Here is a 12,420-nt window from a genome sequence, read left to right on the forward strand (position 1 = left end):
TATCTATCATCTATCTATCTATCTATCATCTATCTATTATCTATCTATCTATCTATCTATCTATCTATCTATCTATCTATCTATCTATTTATCTATCTATCTATCATCTATCACATCTTCTTTACCCATTCATCTACCAAAGGACAGTTGGGCTGCTTCCATAATTTGGCTATTGCAAATAATGCTGCAATAAACATAGGGGTGCATGTATCCCTTTGAATTAGTGTTTTTGTATTTTTGGGGTAAATACCCAGTAGTGTGATTACTGGATCATAGGGTGGTTCTATTTTTAACTTTTTGAGGAAACTTCATACTATTTTCCACAGTGGCCGCACCAATTTACATTCCCACCAACAGTGCATGAGGGTTCCCTTTTCTCCACGTCCTTACAAACACCTGTTGTTTTTTGTGTTGTTGATTCTAGCCCTTCTGACACGTGCGAGGTGACATCGTAGTTTTGATTTGCATTTCCCTGATGGTTTGTGATGATGAACATCTTTTCATGTGTTTGTTGGCCATCTGGATGTCTTCTTTGGAGAAATGTCAGTTCATGTCTTCTGCCCATTTTTTAATTGGATTATTTAGTTTTTTGGTGTTGAGTTGTACAAATTCTTCATACATTTTGGATACTAACCCTTTATTGGATATGTCATTTGCAAATATCTTCTCCCATTCCATAGGTTTCCTTTCAGTTTTGTTGATTGTTTCTGACTAGGCTATTTTCCAACCCTGTGAGATAAAAGTTAACTTGTAGAACTGATAATAATGCAAATGTTTCCAGTCTATAGCTATGCAAATGACACCTGATCATGGCAATGCAAGTAGATTTTGTTAGATGGGGATATAAATCTCTAAGTCAAATCCTCCTTTGTAAGAGTTGTAATATCTCAGTAATTCTTTCATTAATTAATAAATTAAATGTTTGCCAAGCATTTATTTTACGTTTGTATGAAGGTCATGATTTTATCATCTTTAAAAAAAATTATCCTCTAACATTTTTTATTGTCATTGTAGTGAAATTTTAGGAAAGAGCATGATAAATTTCTGTATTTAATCCACACTTTTAAACTGAAAGTTCTGTGTAGGAATTCTAATTTATAGGTACTTAAAGTTATCAAACTTTTCCTTCATTGGTTCTAAGGTTTATGTCATAGAGAGGTCTTCCCTACCCTAAGATTGATTTAAAAAATAAAAAGAAAACCTCATGTATTTTACTTCTAAAACCTTTACACTTTCACTTTTAAGCCTATAAACTTTTTGATTTAGCTTAATTATTTTCCCAAATGTGTCACTGATTATTCTAGCACCATAAATAATTTGCCCACTAATTTAAAATTCTACTTTGTTATGAAAATGGGAAAATGTTCACATTCAATTTACATATTAACTTAGGAAGAATGGACATTTTTTTTCTTTTTTTATTAACATATAATGTATTATTTGTTTCAGGGGTACAGGTCTGTGATTCATCAGTCTTACACAATTCACAGGGCTCAACATAGCACATACCCTCCCCAAAGTCCATCACTCAGCCACCCCATCCCTCCCACCCCCCCACCACTCCAGCAACCCTCAGTTCGTTTCCTGAGATTAAGAGTCTCTTATGGTTTGTCTCTCTGGTTTTGTCTTGTTTCATTTTTCCCTCCCTTCCCTTATGATCCTCTGTCTTGTTTCTCAAATTCCTCATATCAGTGAGATCATATGATGTCTTTCTCTGATTGACTTATTTCACTTAGCATAATACCCTCTAGTTCCATCCATGTCATTGCAAATGGAAAGATTTCAATTTTTTGATGGCTGCATAATATTCCATTGTATATATATACCACATCTTCCATTCATCTGTTGATGGACATCTAGGCTCTTTCCATAGTTTGGCTATTGTGGACATTGCTTCTATAAACATTGGGGTGCAGGTGCCCCTTCGGATCACTATATTTGTATCTTTGGGGTAAATACCCAGTCGTGCAATTGCTGGGTCATATGGTAGCTCTATTTTCAACTTTTTGAGGAACCTCCATACTGTTTTCCAGAGTGGCTGCACCAGCTTGCATTCCCACCAACAGTATAGGAGAGTTCCCCTTTCTCAGCATCCTCGCCAACATCTGTCATTTCCTGACTTGTTAATTTTAGCCAAGGAACGGACATTTTTTTTTTTTAAGATTTTAATTATTTGACAGAGAGAGACACAATGAGAGAGGGAACACAAGCAGGGGGAGTGGGAGAGGGAGAAGCAGGCCTCCCGCGGAGCAGGGAGCCCAATGTGGGGCTCCATCCCAGGACCCTAGGATTATGACCTGAGCCGAAGGCAGATGCTTAACAACTGAGCCACTCAGGTGCCCCGGAATGGACATTTTTATAATGTTGAGTTCTCCTATACAAAAAGAGAGTAGGGGTTTCCATTAATCCAAATCTTATTTTATATTAAGACTGAGTTTAAAGTTTTTGTCTATATTTCATTTTTTTGGTTAATTATTTCTAAATATTTTGTCTGTCATTATTATTGTAAATGGAATATTTTCTCCCATTATATTTTCTAGTTGCTTTTTGTTTGTATATGGGAAAGCTACTGACTTGGGCATTAATTTTGTACCCAATTACCCTTTTGAATTCTCTTATTATCTGTAATAGTTTACTTGATTTGCTTGTATTATTGTATTTTCATGCATACAATCATATCATCTACAAATAATGATAGTTTTTCTTCCTTGTTTCTAATTTTTATACTTTTATTCCTTTTGGATTGTTGGCAATGGCTAATCCTTATGGAAGAATATTCATGGGTATCCATGTCTTATTCTTAAAAGATTTTATTTATTTATTTATTTGACAGAGAGAGACACAGCAAGAGAGGGAACACAGCAGGGGAGTGGGAGAGGGAGAAGCAGGCTTCCCGCAGAGCAGGGAGCCCGATGCAGGGCTTAATCCCAGGACCCCGGGATCCTGACCTGAGCCGAAGGCAGACGCTTAACGACTGAGCCACCCAGGTGCCCCCATGTCTTATTCTTGACTTTAGTAGAAATGCCCTTTTTAAAAAAGATTTATTTATTTATTTAAGAGAGAGAGAGAGAGAGAAAGAGAGAGAGAGATCGAGCTTGAGTAAGTGGAGGAGGTACAGAGGGAGAGAATCCTCAAGCAGACTCCCCAGTGAGCATGGAGCCCTATGCTGGGCTCGATCCCACAACCCATGAGATCATGACCTGAGCCAAAACCAGGAATCAGGCGCTTAACCGACTGAGCCACCTGGATGCCACAGTGTTTAAAAAAAAAAAAAAAAAAAAAAAAAAGATTTTATTTATTTATTTATTTATTTATTTGAGAGCAAGAGAGAGTGTGAGCAGGGGCAGGAGCAGAGGGAGAGGGGAGGGAGAAAGAATCTCATGCAGACTATGCTGAGCTCAGAGCCCCACTCGGGGCCAATCCCATGACCCTGAGATCATGATCTGAACCGAAATCAAGAGTCTGTTGCTTAACTGACTGAGCCACTCAGGCGCCCCTAATAGAAATGCTTTTAATGTTTTATCAATAACTGATTGGTTTTTAGTCTAATGTATCTTGTTAAGAAGTCAGCCAGCCAAGTCTATTTTGCTATGCTTTTATTTTTAAGTTAGTATCAGAAATGGTAGGAAACAGGGCGCCTGGGTGGCTCAGTTGGTTAAGCGACTGCCTTCGGCTCAGGTCATGATCCTGGAGTCCCTGGATTGAGTCCCGCATCGGGCTCCCTGCTTGGCAGGGAGTCTGCTTCTCCCTCTGACCCTCCCCCCTCTCATGTGCTCTCTCTCATTCTCTCTCTCTCAAATAAATAAATAAAATCTTTAAAAAAAAATGGTAGGAAACAATGAGAAATATAACATAATACCATTTACAAAAATTAAGAATATAGTGCCACAAAAGAATGCACATCTTGCAAAAATATGTTAACATTAAACTTACTAAAATAGTTGTTTATGGGCGTGTCTGCCTGGTGCTGGTGAAACATGCAACTCTTGATCTTGGGATTATGAGTACGAGCCCCACATTTGGTACAGAGATTACTTAAAAATAAAATATTTTTTTAAATGGTGGCTTATGGGGGAAAGGGAATGAGAATACAAAAATAGAAAGAAAAATATATTCATACCAAAATACTAACCCCATGAAAACTTGAAAGAAAAAAAGTACAAGGGTATTATTTGTATTAGTATTTGTATTTAGTATTTAATAAAATTTGTTTATGAAATCATCTGGGCCTGGTGCTTTTATGAGGAAGGATGATTCTTTGACAACTTCCTTAATTTCAACCAAGGTGATTGGTCTCTCTAAATCTCTGTTCTGTGATCAGTTTTGATTTCTTATATTTAACTTGAAAATCTTCCATTTCTTGGAGAAATGATCATACTTTTATTTCCTCTATATAAGTAGCCATTTCTTCATTGTAATTTTAATTTTGTATACTTATGAATTCTTACTTTTTATTGATTTGTTTAGCTGGTAGTTTCTGTATTTAATTTTTAAAGATCCAACACTTTATTTTTAAAGATTTGTTCTATGTGCCTATTTTCTTTTTTCTGAGAGAGAGAGAGAGAGTGTGTGTGTGTGCTATTTGGGGGGGGTTGGGAGGGGGCAGAGGGAAAGGGTGAGAGAGAATCTTAAGCAGCCTCCATTCTTTTTTTTTTATTGTTATGTTAATCACCATACAGTATATCATTAGTTTTTGATGTAGGGTTCCATGATTCATTGTTTGTGCATAACACCCAGTGCTCCATGCAGAACGTGCCCTCTTTAATACACATCACCAGGCTTACCCATCCTCCCACCCCCCTCCCCTCTAGAACCCTCAGTTTGTTTTTCAGAGTCCATCGTCTCTCATGGTTCGTCTCCCCCTCTGATTTCCCCTTCATTCTTCCCCTCCTGCTATCATCTTTTTTTTTTTTTCTTAACGTATATTGCATTATTTGTTTCTGGGGTACAGATCTGTGATTCAACAGTCTTACACAATTCACAGCACTCACCATAGCACATACCCTCCCCAGTGTCTATCACCCGGCCACCCCACCCCTCCCACCCCACCCCCAACTCCAGCAACCCTCAGTTTGTTTCCTGAGATTAAGAATTCCTCATATCAGTGAGGTCATATGATACATGTCTTTCTCTGATGGACTTATTTCGCTCAGCATAACACCCTCCAGTTCCATCCACGTTGTTGCAAATGGCAAGATCTCATTCCTTTTGATGGCTGCATAATATTCCATTGTATATATATACCACATCTTCTTTATCCATTCATCTGTTGATGGATATCTTGGCTCTTTCCACAGTTTGGCTATTGTGGACATAGAGCAGCCTCCATTCTTAGCATGGAGCCTGACTTGGGGCTTGATCTCACAACCTGAGATCATGACCTGAGCCGATATCAAGAGTTGGACACTTAACCGACTGAGCCACCCAGGTGCCCCATTTGTCTATTTTCAATAGCACTAACTTCTGGTTTTGCTTTATCAGGTCCTTTTTCCTACTATCTTTGTTCTTATTTTGCTATTCTTTTTCCAATATTTAAATTATTTAATTATTTTTACTTTTTTGAATATTATTAATTTACATATTAACTATATTTTATATATTTATTAATTATTTTAGGGTATGAATTTTTCCCTGAGCCTGGTTTTAATCATAACCCTTAGGATTTTATATGTAGTGTTATTTAAAAAAATGTTTCTAATTTTTTTATTATGTTCAATTAGCCAACATATAGTACATCATTAGTTTTTGATGTAGTGTTCAATGATTCATTAGTTGCATCCAACACCCAGTGCTCATTACAACACATACCCTCCCCAATATCCATCACCCAGATAATTACAGACTCACAAAGAAGTTGGAAAAATAGTACAGAGAGGTCCTGAGTGCCCATCACCCAGCTTCTTCCACTGGTGACATCTCCTATAACTGTAGAGCATTATCAAAACCAGGAAATTGGTTGTCACAATACATATAATTGACTACAAAATATTACTTGGTTTTCACCATTTTTTGCATGCTCTCACTTTTTGTATATCTTTGTGTATAGTTCTATGATATTTAGTCACATGTATAGATTCATATAACCACCATCACAATCAAGATATGGAACTGTTCTGTCTCCACAAAAACACTCTTATGCTGTTCCTTTGTAGTCACATCCTCCTGCCCCTTCCTAACTCCAGGTAACCACTGATGTGTCCTCCATCTCTATAATTTTGTCATTTAGATAATGCCATATAAATGGAACCATATAATATGCAACTTTTGAGGCTGGCTTTTTTCACTTTGCTTAATGCCCTAAGATCCATCCAATTATTTTAAGTATCAATAGTTTGTTCCTTTTGTTGCTGACTAGCATTCCAGTGTATGAATGCACCATGGTTTAAGCCTTCATCTGTTGAAGGTCATTGGGATTTTCTTTTTAGTCTTTGGCTATTAGAAATGAAGCAGCTAAGAACATTCATGTACAGGCTTTTGTGTGAATATAAGGTTCCATTTCTCTGGGAAAAATACCCAAGAGTGTGATTACTGGGTTGTATGATAAGTGTATGTTCAATTTTTTAAGAAACTGCCAGACTCTTTTCTAGAGTGGCTTTATAATTATATATTTCCACCAAAAATGTGTGAGTGATCTAGTATCTCTGGATGGTTGTCCACACTTGGTATTATCAGATTTTTAATTTTAGCCCTTCTAAGAAATATATTAACATGTTTTTTGAGCAGGTAAGTCATTATGATTCAATTTGCATTTTCCAGTGGCTAACGATCCTGAACATCTTTTAATGTGTTTATTTGCCACCCTATGTCTTTACTGGTGAAGTGTCTATTCAAGTCTTTCCTTCATTTTCTAACTGGGCTGTTTTCTTACTGTTGAGTGGAGAGTTCTTTACATATTTTGTATGTGAGTCCTTTGCCAGATATATGATTTGCAAATGTTTTCTCCCATGTAGTCTTTTTATTGTCATCAATGTCTAACCATTTTGCTACTTCAGTTTTGATTTACTGTTTGATCAAAAATATTTTTAAAAAAGAGAGTGAATGTACCACAAAAAGAATGGAATTTAATAATGACACAGTGTCTGTCAGGAGAGTGGCCATCCAGGACTGATAAGGAAGGTGTCTCACTTCAGTACGGGCTTTAGTTCAGTTTTCAAGAATAGGTAGGGCTTAGGAAAATAATCTGTAGTGATTGCAGCAACCTTGAGGATTAATAATTAGGAGCTATAAAATGGTGAGAGTCCCAAAGTGCAAAATAGCAGAAATTTTCTGAAGACATACCCAGGCAGTATCTTGATATCCTAGATAGGTGTTGCAATGCCCACCTCATCTGAGGAGTAGCACCCTCTCAGAGGTGGCCTGTTTGGTGGGCCAAAGGTCTTTACCTATTGCTGCGTGGCAGGAAGATTTCTTAACACTGGAGGTCTCCTTAGAAGGGCCATAAATGAAAGCATGGTCAAGGTTGGGCTGATAACTGCAGTGTGTGAAGTTCAGAGGAGTAATTAACTTACACAGCCCAGTAACTCAGAGAACACAGGGCGAAGTGAGGAGAAAAGGAGAATGGCATGTGACCAGGTCCTACCTGGCTGGAGAAAGTCTGATGGAAGCCATGTAGTCAACAAGAATGAGCTCATGGAATGTGCAACCTGACTTGACCCCTCTCTTCCAACATCACTGCAGCACCAAACAAAACAAAATTGAGCAGAATTAGTTAGGAAAGAGTCAGTCAAGGAGGGCTTTTTGGAGGACAGACTTGGAGAATTTTATAAGAATTTGCTGGAAAGGGAGGAACTAGGAATTTTTTCAGTGAGAATGGGAAGAACAATAGTGTAGTGCAGGAACTGTCACTGTTCACTTCAGGAGACAGACCTGGCTCAGACAGAAAGGGTGTGTCCAGGACACAGGGGACAGGCTTCTAAAGGAGGCATGGACACCAGAATGAGGAGGGCAGATATTATAGGACAGGAATTAAGGGGCCCCTGTGGGCTCAGGCAGTTCCCCACACTCTCCCTGCCCCACTGGTCATGGTGTCTGAGATGTCCAGGAGGATCCGGGGTCACTTCTTCAGATGAAGGCATTGCTCCCTCCAGATTCTTCTTTTAGAAGCAAACAGTCTGAAGATATTTCTTCCCTCTGGTATTCCTCCCACACAACGGACCAGCCTAAAGTGCTTCACCTAGCACTGCATCTTTTTGCCTGCTACTGCATATTTTTGTGTACTAACCTATTTGTTACCTGCAGCCATTTAAAATAAACCACAACTCTTGTTCATTTAGATCTGGTCTTTTTTTTTGGTGGCATCTTAAGAAGAAATGGCCAGGATCACCTTTAAGAGGCTCAGCACTCAAAGGAGGGGGGATTTTGTGGGCTGGGGAGGGAAGAGAGGAGAGCCCCAAACTTTGTCTCTGAAGGATTGGTAGGGTTTTGATTATTGCAGAGAATGGGGGAGGTCATCGTGGCTAAGTGTCCCTCCCAGAGGGAATCAACCTCTTTTCCCAAAGGGATATTCATTCCTTTCCTTGTCCCCACACCCCCTGAGAGGAAAGTTCTTCCAGTGACATGGGTGATTAGCAGGTCCCCACCACCTACACTGACTCAATCCTGCAGGTCCCCAGCTCAGGGTCGGATGCGGGGCTGGGGCTGCATTGGTGAAGCCCCTGGGACCTGAGATTAGGAAAGACTCAGCTCTGCAGGTGGCGGAGGGCTGGGGGATTGCTCCTGTCAGTGTTGGCATGAATAAGAGACTTTTAGGGGAACTAAGCGGAGTTTACTTGTAGGGCAGTGTTGAGCACCTGAAAAGAACAATAGTGCTGTCCTAATTAATTGAGACAGAGGTTATAAATTAGGGCTTCCAGAGAGGTCCTTGGGAGTTCACCTTGTCAGGATTTTCTTGTGGGAGGGTTTTGGAGGCTGCCCAGAGAATGACATTTCAGGGGCTTGGGGGGTTTAGGGTCTGAGGTCCATCCTCCTGCCAGTCCTGGGATGACAGGTCACGTGTCTATACATCGCAAACTCCGGGATCCCAGTCAGTAGTGTGTGTGTGTGTGTGTGTGTGTGTGTGTGTGTGTGTGTGTGAGAGAGAGAGAGAGAGAGAGAGAGAGAGAGAGAGACACCACACTGTGTCAGCAACGAAGTCATGTTGATTCCACCCCTGAGGTGCCTCTCAGGTCTCTGTGTTTTTTTTTAACCCACATAGAAATTGGCTTGTTAGATGCCAGGCACTATTCAAATCTCTTTGTAAATAAAATACATATAGTAGTCCCCCTTATCTGTGGGGGATACGTTCCAAGACCCCCAGTGCATGCCTGAAACCACGGATAGTACCAAAACCTATACAAACTATGTATTTTCCTACACATACATACCTAGGATAAAGTTTAATTTACAAATTGGGCACAGTAAGGGGTTAATAACAATAACTAAAAATATAACAACTATGACAGAATACTGTAATAAAAGTAACACGAATGTGGTCTCTCGAAATACCGTATTATACGTACTCACCCTTCGTGAGGATGGGGGACGATAAGAAGCCTATGTGAGGAGATGACGTGAGGCGAGTGGCGCAGGCAGCAGGACGTAGCGTTAGGCTACTCTTGACCTGCTGCAGATTCGTCAGGAGGAAGAATGCTGGTAACTGAAACCTCAGAAAGTGAAACTGCGGATAAGAGGAACTACTGTATCTGTTCTAAGTTGCTTGCATGGATTAGATTCATTTAATCCTCACAAAAAGTCTATGACGAACTGTTAGCCCTGATTTGCGGATGAGTAAACGGAGGCACAGAGAGGTTGCAGGACTTGCCTAAACCACACAGAGCTAGGGAGTAGCACAGATGGGACTTGATCCCAGGCTCCGTGGCTCCAGAGCTTGGGAGCTCAGCCACCTCACCCCACTGCCCCTCCTCAAGGAGGGCCTGCAATTGCTGGAGGCTCAGCCTCAGCACTTCTGGCCTGAGTAGCTGCACCAGGCCAGCCTAGGTTTTTGAAAATTTGAAGTTATGTAATGCAAACATATGGATAAGGTGTATTCGGGTAGAGTGTATTTTGAAATGGGGTGACCCTCCAGCTCGAAAAATGTAAAATAATAATAATAATAATAATAATAATAATAATAATAATAATAATAATAAACCTTTTCAAGTTGGCTGGCCCAGGGAATTGCAAGGTGTAGCGGAGCTATTCATGGCTCAGTGGCATCAGGTGAGCTGGTAAATAGGTAAGCTCCATCCTTCGTCAGTCCTGCGGGCCTCTCAGTGCTGATGTCATGCGGGCCTCTCAGTGCTGATGTCATGCTTTGGAAATTCAGTGAGTGAGTCGGCTGCTAGTGCCCCGTTAGGTCGACAGGCACTGTTGTTAGCGCGGAGAAGCGTTTTCAGATCCTGTAACAACGGCATGCGCGTGTCAGGTCGGTGGCAGAGCTTGCCGGAACGTTCCAAAAACGGAACGCACATCAGTGGCTTTGCACGGGAGGTGAGAGGTGCTAAAATCCCACACAGAAGGCCGAGCGAGCACCACGATGCGCGCCGCGGCCGACTGAGGAGCAAGCCCTCTGCAAAACACAGGAGATGGTGCTGAGGCCGCGGAGAGCCGCCCGGAAGCCAAAAGCCAGCTTCCAGGGTTACAGACTTACGCCCAGCAAGGAACAACCCTCCCACTTCACATGTACTTCTTTGGGAAGATTAGTCTCCTATGAAGTGAATTTGGAGTTAAAGGTGACTGCCCGGTGCTCAGCTGCAATAGGTATTTTTCCTTCTTTTCTCTTCTTACCGCTGAGAGAATGGCTCGGGGATTAGTTCTGCTGAAAGGCCGATCCTGCCACGCCCCTGCTCAAAAACCTCGGCGGGCTCCCGCTGCCCCTTAAAATAGATCCTGGTAGTCAAGCTCTCCAATCAGAGTGGGGTTGCGTCTCCCCCTGGGACCAGAGATTCCCAAGGGGGCGGGGCATGGCTCCTAGGTTACATGTGCACTCACGCTAATGGGGCCACACTTTGAGTCCCCACCAGACCCTAACTGTTGGGCCAGGCATTTACGTATCGGGAATGGAGATCTGATGGGGGTCTTAATCCCTGGGATGGGACAGGATGGGAACTCCTGGATGCCCAGCAGGTATGACGCTAGCTCAGTGCTTGGCACTGAATAGGGCTTCATTAGACATTTGTGTGATGAATGAGTGAACGGCCTTTATAGGCTCTTTGCCGGTGACTGCTCTATTTTCAGGGCCAGACCAGGGCAAAGATGAAAAGGTCTCTAAAATCCTCAGCAATTCTGGGTTTTCATTTCCCTGGTCTAGGCCAGAGACATGACCTGGATAATAAAAAAAACATTCAACATTTCTTACACGTGTCTAGGGCAGGGTTCCTTAACTTTGACATACTGTGCTGGATAATTCTTCAGTGTGGGGGCCGTCCTGTGCATTGTAGGATGTTTAGCAGCAGGCCTGGCCCCACCCAAGTAGTTAAATCAAGTATCTCCAGACATTGCCAGATGACCCCAGGCAGGGGCTGGATTACCCTCAGGTTAGAAACAACGGTCTGGGGCGCCTGGGTGGCTCAGTCGTTAAGCGTCTGCCTTCGGCTCAGGTCATGATCCTAGGGTTCTGGGATGGAGTCCCACATCGGGCTCCTTGCTCGGCAGGAAGCCTGCTTCTCCCTCTCCCACTCCCCCTGCTTGTGTTCCTGCTCTCGCTATCTCTCTCTCTGTCAAATAAATAAATAAATTAATTAAAAAAAAAAAAAAAGAAACAACAGTCTGGGGCAGTGATTCTTGAGTGGCATATTAGAATCACGTGGGGAGCTTTAAAAAATATTGGTGCCTGGGTCCCACCTGGAGACACTCTGATGTAACTGGTTCTGAGGAGCGGCCTGGGTATAGGGAGTTCTGTAAGCGCCGCAGGTGGTTCTAATGTTCAGCCAGGTCCGAGAGCCTCTGGTCTAGTGCTTGGCAGTCTCCAAGTTGTGTACGCATTACCAAGCTTCACAACCCACCTCGTGGGAGGTGAGGTAGATTGTTAGTGGGGTTTTCTGATCTGAGAAGTGAGAGCCAGGGACGTGTGGTGTTGCCCTGTGAGTGGTGGGGTTGGCGTTCGAACTCCACTCCTCTGACTCCTACCCCAGCACTCTTTATAAGGGGCAGGGCACAGCCTAAGCAGAACTGATGTTGAAGGGGTCCTGGATGTAAGTCTTCCGTGTCCCAGTGGTTTTCCCTATTCTGGTCTCTCATCTCCTCACTCACCCTGCAGTTTCCCTGAGTTCCTTTAGGCAGAAGCACACTAGCAGTCAATTACACTTTAGTGTGAACACGAGGCTGCTTTCTCTCCTCTGGAGTGATTTGCAAGTTATGCCTCATCTGTGAAAACGAAGGCTTTACGGCAGCCCATAGATGAGGTGGGAATGGTTTTGGGGGTGGTGAAGTATGTGCTCATGA

At 42.0% G+C, this 12,420-nt stretch overlaps 1 protein-coding gene across 2 annotated transcripts in view; it reads right to left on the reverse strand.

Annotated features, from left to right (window-relative positions):
- The window catches only part of RBP2 (retinol binding protein 2), a 59,818-nt gene extending 49,589 nt beyond the window's left edge, over positions 1–10,229 (reverse strand). Inside the window, exons 1-2 of one of the 2 annotated variants that reach the window (XM_034995817.1) lie at positions 9,502–9,540; positions 7,580–7,671 (exon numbers count right to left, since the gene is read on the reverse strand). The gene's annotated coding sequence lies outside the window, so the exon portion shown is untranslated. Of the gene's footprint in view, positions 1–7,579; positions 7,672–9,501 lie in introns of both variants that reach the window. The other variant, XM_034995811.1, reaches the window with a different exon arrangement.
- Between the last annotated feature and the right edge of the window lie 2,191 nt (positions 10,230–12,420).

This window comes from Mirounga leonina, unplaced genomic scaffold (assembly GCF_011800145.1).
Source record: "Mirounga leonina isolate KUSES-001 unplaced genomic scaffold, KU_Mleo_1.0 Mir_115, whole genome shotgun sequence".
NCBI classification, from domain to species: Eukaryota; Metazoa; Chordata; class Mammalia; order Carnivora; family Phocidae; genus Mirounga; species Mirounga leonina.